Source organism: Protopterus annectens, chromosome 8.part0 (genome assembly GCF_019279795.1).
Source record: "Protopterus annectens isolate FY-2018-M chromosome 8.part0, PAN1.0, whole genome shotgun sequence".
In the NCBI taxonomy this organism is placed as follows: domain Eukaryota; kingdom Metazoa; phylum Chordata; order Ceratodontiformes; family Protopteridae; genus Protopterus; species Protopterus annectens.
In genome coordinates, this window is record NC_056741.1 from 1,855,713,184 (window position 1) to 1,855,723,347 (window position 10,164).

Consider the following 10,164-nt stretch of genomic DNA (forward strand, 5'->3'; position numbering starts at 1 on the left):
CAAAAACATTTTTAAAAGCGAAAATATGTAAAAATTTTAAAAATATATATAAAAGAAGAATACATAGACAATATAAAACTTATCAGTATGTATCAGAACGTGTATAAACTTAGACAACAGTTGATAGTATAGTGCAAAGCTTGAGTTGTTTCTTTTTGGCATTGCATCAAAAAAACATGGCAGTTCTTGCCAAATAGTTATAGAGGTAATAGAGCTGTGTTGCTGTCAGGGTAAAAGTTATTTTGAACTGTTGAAGTGGGTTAGAAATAAGTAGTGAAGGTTTTATGGTGGTTTGTTTGATTTGCATTGGCATTTGAGATTATGTAGGAAGGAAGTTTGTAATGCTACTTTATATGTCTTTATACAGTGTATTTGGGTAATATGGGAGGGTAAGGAGTTCCATTTTTTTTAGCAATGCTATGGGAGAACAAGCATTGTCCAGCTCTCTTGTTGGGCTTGGTTACACTTAGTAGCAATTTGTCAGAAGATCTTAGGGTACATAAAGGAATATAAGTTTGTAGTACTGATGAGAGTGCTAGGCAGGTATTTGGTTTATAAATTAGTTTATGGGCTAGCATTAGTTGGGTATAGCAAAGATAGTTTGGGAAATCCAATCAGTTCAGAGATTGCTTGGCAGTGGTGTGAGCGGTTAGGCTTTCCTGAGGTGAATTTAGCTATTTTATAGTAAAAAGTTTATTGCTGAAGGATGAGTGAAGGTTAGTAAAGATGGTAGTACCATAAAGTAGAGAAGGGATGAGTAAGGTACTTGGCCAGTTTTGTTTTGGTGTTTTTGTCCATGTAAAGTTTATAACGATAAAGTTTGCCAAGTTTAAAATGTATTTTCTTTATTGTGTTTAGAATGTGTGTTTCAAAGGTGAGTTTGTCTAGTCTATATCTGGTGGTTTTGAAGAGGATAATAGAAGATGTTATGTGATCCTATCTCGCCTACATTCTGTACTGATGGGCTCGGAGCCGATCCCTCGGCTCCGACTCGGCACGCTTATGCTATAGAGCGAGGCCTCTTATTGGCTGAGCTATCTTTATCCCAGGATGCACCACCACTAATAACCCAGATCTCGTTTGCCGCTTACAAAGCTAAGACGTGGTTTCAACTTGGCTGGGCTAAGTACTATTTATTTAGGCTTTTTCCTGTCAGAAATTTGCTTGATTTAAATCCAAAAGCTGTTTTAACAGCTATTGTTGTTATACGAGTGTGTATTAGTAGTTTTGGTAGAGGATTTCGTGTTTTTTCCTGTCAGGTAAGGTTTCCCGTTTAAGTTAGAGGGGCCTTCCCCTGTTGTTTCTACTACCTTGGTTTTTTGTGTGTGGGTCAAGTACCCGTTTAAGTTAGAGGGTCTTGACCCTCTCTATCTCTCTTCTTCTGTAAAAATTTTTTCTTTTACTGTATTCTAAAAAAAAAAAAAAAAAAAAATTTATTTAAAGTTTAAAATTATTAAAGTAGGGATATTTTATTTGCTGTAACCCTTCTTTTTGGTTGTAGACAACTGTGTTTGACTTTTGGCTATGTCTAAAGAACACAAACCCTCCGGGTTTAAGAAATGCATGAGGTGTGGTTTCAAAATGTCCATAACGGATGACCACTCCTCGTGCGTCTATTGCTTAGGCGCCAAGCACCTACAAGAATCGTGTAGCGTGTGTCACGCCTTTTCATCAAGAGTCCTTCAGGAGAGGAAGAACAAATTAATCCTGAAAGGGTTAATCAAGCCATCCTTCGAGGAGGCTTTATCTTCCTCTCCTTCTCCTTCTAAAAAGAAAAAAGCGTCGGCTCCGACCAGTCAGTCGGAACCGACTGCAAAAAAATCTAAGCAGACTTCTCCATCGGCTCCACGGACTTTGGAGCCGAGGGCAGAATGGTCTGCCTCGATGCCTCCAGCCTCGACCCCTCTGGTTTTGGAGCCGAGGACTGGGGCATCGAGAGGTGGGTCACCCTCATCGGCTCCACTGATATTGGAGCCGATAAGGGTTACCGGCTCAGACTCTTCCCCTTCGGAGCCGAAGTCCTTATCGGCACTGAGGGAAATTACCTTGAGATCTCCCTCGGAGACGATAGTGGTAGAGTCCATTCGGAGCCGGTCCCCGAGCCCTTCGGAGCCGATGGAGAAATCGTTTCGGGCCCGATCGGTATCCTCTAGATCATCCAAGATGTCTGATTCAGACATCGACAGGGTGCTCCTTCGACTCTTCCAGTGTCCGGTGTTCCAAAAGCTAGTTTCAGCTCCAGCCCATTCGGCTTCGGAGCCGATGGTCCACTCCCCTACTGTGGTTCCTCCTCCAACAGCTTCGGCACCGTTGGAGCCAGTGCTGGTGGAACCTGTGGAGGTTTTAGGGTCGGGCCTGACCCCTGCTCCAACTCCGGCTCTTGGGTCGGAGTTCAGTACACGGACTTCTTCCTTCGGCCCTGGGGAGGAGGCTTCGGGATTGATGCTTTCGGTCCCAAGTCTCCCTCTTGGTGCGTCGGCGGCGGGAGTGCCGTCCACTGTCATGGCCACGGAGGTGGGACCCTCCCAGGATTCTGGTGGTCCCGCCTTCAGGGCTATGAGGAGTGCATTAGCTTGGCTACCTCTACGGTTTCCCCAGCTCCTTCCCTGCATACGGAGACTGGGTCTTTGGCAGTCCCCCTGTCCTTAGACAGCGGAGCCCTGGGCCTCAGGTTACCCCGCTGGGGTTTCTCCTCCTGGAGGTCCTTCTGAAGCCTCTTTGGAAGAACCCCCCAGGAAAAGATCGTGCAAGAGGAAGCACGTTGACTCCCCTGATGAGTCTCTTACATCAGACACTGATCTCGATGATGCAGAGGGGTCCCCTAAGTCGTCCTCGGATGATGTCTCCTTTGCAGACATCCTGGAAGCCCTAAAACAACGAGGCGGCTGGCAGTCCAAACCTCCCTCTGCTGATGAGTCGGTGTTCCTGAAGGCCTTGGGCTCAGCCCTCCGCCTCCTGGGTGTCTCCGCCTTCGATGAGCTCTTGGATTTGATCTGTCAAGGGCGGGAACACCCAGACTCTGTGGAACCGTGCCTGCTCGTCCGAATAAGTTCCTCTCGCCCCTGAAAAAGAGTTTCTAACTAAAGGTGTGACTGTAGATGCTTTGGTGGTGGCATCTGCTACCCAGCAAGATGTAGCAGAGGCTTCGACGTCCGTCCATCCTCCTAATAAGGAGTCTAGGAGCATGGATCGCACGAAAGCGCACCCTCAGTTCAGCGGCCTTTACACTGAGGTCCTTGAACTACCTTACGCACTTTACCAGATTTCAGAGGGATCTGATTAAGGAGCTATCCGATACCCTCTTGGGTAACCTGCCTGAGGAGCTGGCCCAGACGGTTGGCTCTCAGCTGGCTACATTGTCGCCCATTTCGAACTCGTCCATGAGGCTCATTTCTTATGCGGCCGAAGGGGCGAGTAGAGCAGCGGGTACAGGCATTGCTCTACGGAGACAAGCCTGGCTCCACCTGTCATTTCGTGGAGGCCTTTAAGTCTTCCTTTGCCGATGCCCCCTTTGATGGGTCCTCCCTGTTTGGACCCAAGGTAAAGGACACACTAACCCGCTGTGAACAGGAGGGTAAGACTCTGACTGCCGTAGGGGCACGATTTTCCACTCCCTTTCGGCCTTATCCCAAGGCTAAAAGAGGAGGGAAAATGTGGTTCCGTAGATCTCAGAAGCCTTACCCCTCTCAGCAGGAGGATTCCCCTTCCAGAGGCAGAGGAGGGGGAAATTCTTCCGAAGACGCCGTCCCAGAGGCGGCAGAGGCCCTCGCAACACTGGAGACCATGAGTCCTTTCGTGGCTCTTCAGCCTTTCATAGTCCCTGAGGGATTGCCCGGCTGTGCAGCTCCGAAGCCAGTCGGGGGTCGTTTCTCGAAGCACCTAAAGGCCTGGGAAGGTATCACTCAGGACCGATGGGTGCTTCGGATTATCGCCGGAGGTTACTCCATGCCATTCTCTCACCCCCTCAGTCCAAAAAAATTCCGGACCCGCCACCCAGTCAACGGGATACCGCAGCCTCAGAAGTTTCAAAGCTGCTGCAAAAAGGAATCATCCAACCGGTCCCCGCAGACCAGATCGGATTAGGGACTTACTCAAGATTCTTTTTGGTGCCAAAAACGACCGGGGACTTGAGGCCCATTTTGGACCTCAGCATCCTAAACCGTTCACTCAGAAAGTCCAAGTTCCGAATGGTCACCCTACAAACCATTCTCCCATTGCTGGAGAAGGGTGTTTGGATGTGCTCCATAGATCTCAAGGACGCTTATTATCATATCATGGTACATCAAGTGTCCAGGAGACATCTGCGCTTCAGCCTAGGAGGCAGTCATTTTCAGTTCCGTGCGCTGCCCTTTGGTCTCACCACAGCCCCCAGGGTGTTCACCAAATATTTGGCGGTCGTGACTGCTCACCTGAGAAGTCAAGGATTCCAGGTGTTTCCGTATCTAGACGATTGGCTCCTAACTGCCACCTCCAAGCATCTACTATTGCGGAGCCTACAAGCCACTATATCACTGGGCAATTCCCTTGGAATCACCTTCAATTGGCCAAAGTCTGTGTTGCTGCCATCTCAACGCATAAGATTCATAGGAGTAGAGATAGACTCAAACTGAATGCGGGTCTATCTACCTACAGACAGGATACAAACCATACAGGCTCAAGTTCGAGCCTTACTTCCCAGATCCAAAGCCCCAGCCAGAATGGTCCTGCAGCTATTGGGATCCATGTCCGCCATGGTTCTTCTAGTTCCACTGGCAAGGTTGCACATGAGAATTCTTCAGTGGCTTCTTTCAGCTCAGTGGTCCTTTCAGGAACTCCCTCTCAGTCACCTCATATGGATCACGGAATCTTGCAAACGGGACCTTCGCTGGTGGCTAGTGCCCTCCAACTTGGATCAGGGACGACCCTTTGTTCTACCTCCTCCGGCGGCCACTTTGACCACGGACGCCTCCCAGATGGGGTGGGGGGGCATTCCCTGGGCAGGTCAGTCCAAGGTAAATGGCACTCAGAAGAGACTTTACTTCATATCAACATCTTAGAAATGAGGGCAGTACTTCTGTCCCTTCAAGCCCTTCATGATTATCTCCCTCAGGGCGTAATTGCTGTTCACTCAGACAACATGTTAGTTGTCTGGTACCTGAACAAACAGGGAGGGACCAGATCCTATCCTCTTTGCAGAGAAGCCATGAGAGTTTGGGAATGGGCAGTCTCGACCAAACGCTTCCTAGTGGCTACTCACATACTGGGCAAGTCCAATGTGATAGCCGACAGATTGAGCAGAACCATCCTTTCTCCTCACGAATGGTCACTGAATATGACAGTTGCAAGTCAGATTTTCAGCAAATGGGGAGTTCCATGTTGCGATCTCTTCGCGACTCCTCTGAATGCAAAGTGCAAAGAATTCTTCTCCCTAACCCCGGCTCTGGGGAAGAGCCCCATGGACGCACTAGTCCATCCTTGGCCCACCGGCTTGCTTTATGCCTTCCCTCCAGTTCCTCTCCTTCCCAGGGTGATTCAAAAGGCATCTCTCTTGGGGAGCAAAATTATCTTAATTGCTCCTTACTGGCCTCGTCAAGTGTGGTTCCCCTATCTTCGGAAACATGCTCTGGAAGGTCCATGGTTCCTGGATCAGATCCCAGACCTACTGGTTCATCAGTCGGGACTATTCCACCAGTCCCTACACACCTTAAAATTGACGGCTTGGCTCCTCCTCTTCCGACGATAGTCAGGAGTCATACATTGGATCCAGATGTTGTGCACATATTATCTTCGGCCCATAAGTCTGCTACAAAGAAACTGTATTCTAGCAAATGGAAAAGATTTGCTATTTGGGCTCAACTCCAGGGCCTGGACCCCATTTCTATTCCCGTGGCAGAAGTACTAAAATTTTTGACTTCTCTTTTCAATCAAGGCTCTTCAGTTTCTACCATCAAGGTACAATTGGCAGCAATCTCTAATTTTCACGAATCCATAGACCCACCTTTAATGAGCAACCGATTGTGTAAGACCTTCTTGAAAGGTGCTGCTCTATTAAGACCTCCGATTTCTCATCCTGCACCTCCATGGGATCTCGATATAGTGTTACGCGCCTTGACTTATTTCCCTTTGAACCGGCAGCTACATGTGATCTAAAGTTCCTATCATGGAAGACAGCCTTTCTGGTGGCGATTACTTCTGCCAGAAGAGTTTCAGAGCTTCAGGCTTTGTCAGTAAAACCCCTGTACTTGGTTTTTCACAAAGACAGAGTATCCCTCAGGCCAAATCCTTCCTTTGTTCCTAAAGTTTGTTCTAGTTTCTGCTTACAACAATCGTTAGAGCTTCCAGTTTTTTTCCCAAAGTACTCTAACAAAGCGGAGTTCATATTCCACACACTAGATGTCCACAGACAGTTACGTTTTTATTTAGACAGGACCAAACAAACAAGGAAAACAGATCAGTTGTTTGTATCCTTTGCAGACAATAAATTGGGCAAAGCTGTCACAAAGGTCACTATTGCCAAATGGATCAGGGACTGTATTACTCAAGCTTATTTTTATTCTAACAAAGAGCTTACCGCCTCTGTCAAAGCTCATTCTACAAGGGCTATGGCTACTTCGATAGCATTTCATTCTAAGCTTGCTATTAGTGACATTTGTGCTGCTGCTACATGGTCTTCCCCACACACCTTTATTTCACACTACAAATTAGATGTGGCATCTAGAGGACGAGCCTCATTTGGTTCCACAGTGCTCAGGAGTGTTTTCCAATGAGCCACCCGGGATTTAGGTGCTAGGGACGCTGTCCCATCAGTACAGAATGTAGGCGAGATAGGATCACATAATTAGAAGTTATGTACTCACCATAACGTTCCATCTGAGTAGGTGACTTCATTCGGATGCAACCTGTGGGTATCGGATCCGATCTCGGATCCGAGCCGGCAATTCAAAAGCTTAGGCTCCGAGCTCCTAGCTCCTCCCTCTTACCCATAACCCCTTGCCAAGCCCTGACTGACCTCAGATTGAGTTTGCCTGAAAATACTGACCACAGTATACTAAAACAGCATAAATACTCGCTCTATAAAGGTCAGGGGGATGGAGGGGGGGATGGTTGCATCCGAATGAAGTCACCTACTCAGATGGAACGTTATGGTGAGTACATAACTTCTAAATCTGAAGTAGGCAGACTTCATTCGTCTGCAACCTGTGGGACAGAGTCCTAGCTACCTGAATCTTGGGCGTCATGGAAGGATGTTCGAGCACCGCTGAGCCAAAGGATGCTCTTCCTCTAGAAACAACATCCACCTTGTAATGAGAAATAAAAGTATGGGGCGAGGCCCAAGTAGCTGCCGCAGATATCATCCAACGAAACACGGGACTTAAAGGCGGCTGACGAGAAACTGCCCTAGTAGAATGAGCCGTAACCCTCTGAGGAGCAGGTCTGCCTGAAGTGTCATATGCCTGCAGAATGCAATTAGCAATCCATTTAGATAGAGTGACTTTAGACACTGCTTTACCCAGAGCAAATTTAGCAAAGGAGACGAACAGCTGATCTGATTTCCTGTGGCCAGCTGTCCTGTTAATATAAAACGTAATTGTCTATGAACATCCAATGAATGCAATTTGTATTCTCCTTTGTTTGAATACTTGGGAAAAAGACAGGCAAATTGATTGACTGGTTAATATTGGATTCAGAAGAGACCTTCGGAAGAAAAGATGGATTGGTCCTGAGGCACACCCTATCAGGGAAGAAAGAAAGATAAGGCGGTTTGACACATAGAGCCTGAAGCTCAGACACCCTTCTGGCTGAAGTGATAGCTACCAGAAAGGCAGTCTTCCAGGAAAGGTATTTTAAATCAGCAGAAGCTGCAGGCTCGAAGGGAGGAGCAGTAAGGGCCTGCAGGACTAAAGACAAGTCCCAAGGCGGTACAACCTCCTTGACTGGAGGCCTTAACAAAAACTCCTTTGAGAAAAGTTTTGCATAATTTCGCTGTCATAAGGGGAGCTGTGTCCTGGCCAATGTGATAATGCGAGATAGCCAATTGTACCTTAATCGTGGAAGAACTAGCCCCTTGATGAAATAGGTCTGTTAGAAAATCTAGCACCGCAGAGATAGGTGCTGAAAAAGGATCCACAGTTCTCTGTCCTGCCCATATAGAGAACCTCTTCCATTTACTCCGATAAACCTGTCTGGTGGAAGGTTTATGAGCAGCCACCAAAATGGCTTTGACCGGTGAAGAGATACCGAGTCCTAATTAAGGTTGGAATTGGAGCAGCCAAGCTGTCAACTTCAGGGTCCGCAGATTGGGAACTGGCATTCCCAGAGGGTGAGAGATGAGATCCAATTGGATCCAGAATCCATGGTGGATTGATTTTGTGAGACCATCTGAAGGGGAACCAAGGTTGTCGAGGCCAGAATGGGGCAATGAGAATCATTCTGCTCCCCAAACTGTTGGCTTTCTGCAGAAACCTCTGCATCAGAGGAAGTGGAGGGTAGGCATAAAGGAGACCGGGAGGCCAAGCATGCACCAGAGCATCCTCGAACTCCCCTGGTGGGGAAGCAGAGCGAAGAAATTGTCGCATTTGGCGTTTGAGGGAGAAGCAAAAAGATCGCAACAGGGTTGCCCCCAAACGGCAAAAATCTTCTTTGCTACTTGAAGATTGAGGGACCACTCGTGTGGAGAAAGGATGGTGCAACTGAGCTTGTCCGCAAGGATGTTGGACTTTCCCGGAATGTGCGTTGCTATCAGAAAGCGTTTGGTGGAAATTGCCCATTCCCAGACTCTCATGGCCTCGACAAAGGGGGTAAGACCTGGTTCCTCCCTGCTTGTTGATATACCAGACTACGGACATGTTGTCTGTCTGAATCACAATAGTCCCTGTAGGAAGAACGTGGTGAAGTGCTTGCAACGCTAGGAGCACCGCCCTCATTTCCAGGACATTTATATGCAATGACGTCTCTGTGGGATTCCACGTGCCTTGGACAATCTTTCCCGCAGAATGCCCCCACCCGAGGCAAGAAGCGCCCATGGTCACTGTGGCTCGGGAAATGCAGCGCAACAAGGTCTTCCGCTAGGGCTCCGGAGAAAGAAGCCACCACAGAAGGGAGTCCCTGCACGCTCTGCTGACCGCAATCGGAGCGTTAGAGACGAACAAAGAGGAGACCACTGAACTTGAAGGGTCCATTGAAGAACCCGCATGCAAACGGGCATGAATTAGAAGCGGATAGCTGCCGCCATAGAACCTAGGGCCCTCAGGACCGAAGCTGCAGTTGGAGATGGTTGAAGGATTGCTGTCACATGACACCTCAGGCTGACGATACGGTCTGGGGTGAGGAAGGCTCGCATTGATCTGGTGTCTAGCCTTCCTCCTATGAAATCTATAATTTGAGTTGGATTCAGAAAGATTTCTCCCAGTTGATCGTGATGCCCAGCCTTGGTGCTAGTTGAAGGAAGTAATCCCTGGCTGAGCACAGAAGATGCCTTGATGATGCCGTCAGGAGCCAGTCGCCCACGGACGGAAAGACCTCTAATCCCTGACGCCTCAGGTGGGCCGCTACCACCGCTAACACCTTGGTAAACACCCTGGGGCTGAGGTGAGACCAAAGGGAGGACCCTGAACTGATAATGACTGGCTCCCAGCCGAAGCGAAGAAACCTCCTGGATCGCCTGTCCATCCGAATGTGGTAGTACGCATCCTTGAGGTCTATGGAACACATCCAGTCGTTCTCCCTCAAGAGGGGAGTATAGATTGCAGGGTGACCATCCGAACTTTGCTTGGTTACTGACAGGTTCAACAGGGAAAGGTCTAAAATTGGTCTTAAGTCCCCGCCTTCTTTGGCACCAAAAGAACCTGGAGTAAAACCCTAATCCGCTTGATCTGGGGACGCGCTGGATGGGTGTGTTTCCTAGCAGCTGCTGGATTTGGAGAGCCGCCGCCTGCCTTTGGTCGGGTGGAACATCTGGGAGGCTGGGAGATTTGGGGATCTTGATTAGGGTATTGAATATCCTCTGGATATAAGTCGAAGCACCCAACTGTCTGTTGTTATGGACTCCCAAGAAGTCAGGTGCATCGAAACCGCCCGACTGCCTCCAGAGACGGACAGCCGGGCAACCCTTCAGGGCTGCTGCGTGGGTCTCTCAGAGAAGGGTTCTCTGGACCCAAAATTGCCAGGAGCCCCTGCCTCTGGCAC